Source organism: Myotis davidii, unplaced genomic scaffold (genome assembly GCF_000327345.1).
Source record: "Myotis davidii unplaced genomic scaffold, ASM32734v1 scaffold3009, whole genome shotgun sequence".
Taxonomy (NCBI): Eukaryota; Metazoa; Chordata; class Mammalia; order Chiroptera; family Vespertilionidae; genus Myotis; species Myotis davidii.
Genome location: NW_006299872.1, coordinates 60,497 through 60,947, shown reverse-complemented (window position 1 = coordinate 60,947; position 451 = coordinate 60,497). Strand labels below are relative to the sequence as shown.

Below are 451 nucleotides of genomic sequence, written 5' to 3'. Positions count from 1 at the left end.
TGGCCTGGAGAAGGTGCAGACTGGAGGGACTTAGCTACTGGGGGGTGTAGGCTGGAGGGACTTAGCCTCTGGAGGATGTGGGCTGAGGGACTTAGCTGCTGGGGTGCAGGATTCGAGGGACTTTACTGCAGGTGGTGGTTGTGCAGGGCTGGAGAACTTAGCCATGTTAAAGCTCCTGTGTTCATTTTCTGGGGCAGCCCCTCTGCATTCACACAAGGGTCACTCTGACTGCCATTGCCCGTGTGACTCGAGATGAAGAAGCTTCCTCCTGCATTTGGTCCAGTAACAGCTTGAGCTAGTGGAGCACTGGCAGGATCCCACCTTCACAGCTGTTCTTGGATGGGACCCAGTGCATGAAATTCGGGCACGGGGGGTGGTCTCTGCTGTGCCGAGGGATACAACAGGCAGCCTTTGTGTCTGCCTGTTTTCCTGTTGGCGGAGACTTGACTGC

At 56.3% G+C, this 451-nt stretch overlaps 1 protein-coding gene across 1 annotated transcript in view; it reads left to right on the top strand.

The window, feature by feature from the left end:
- Window positions 1-451, top strand: part of CCHCR1 (coiled-coil alpha-helical rod protein 1) — a 14,203-nt gene that overhangs the window by 10,082 nt on the left and 3,670 nt on the right. The window lies entirely within an intron of this gene.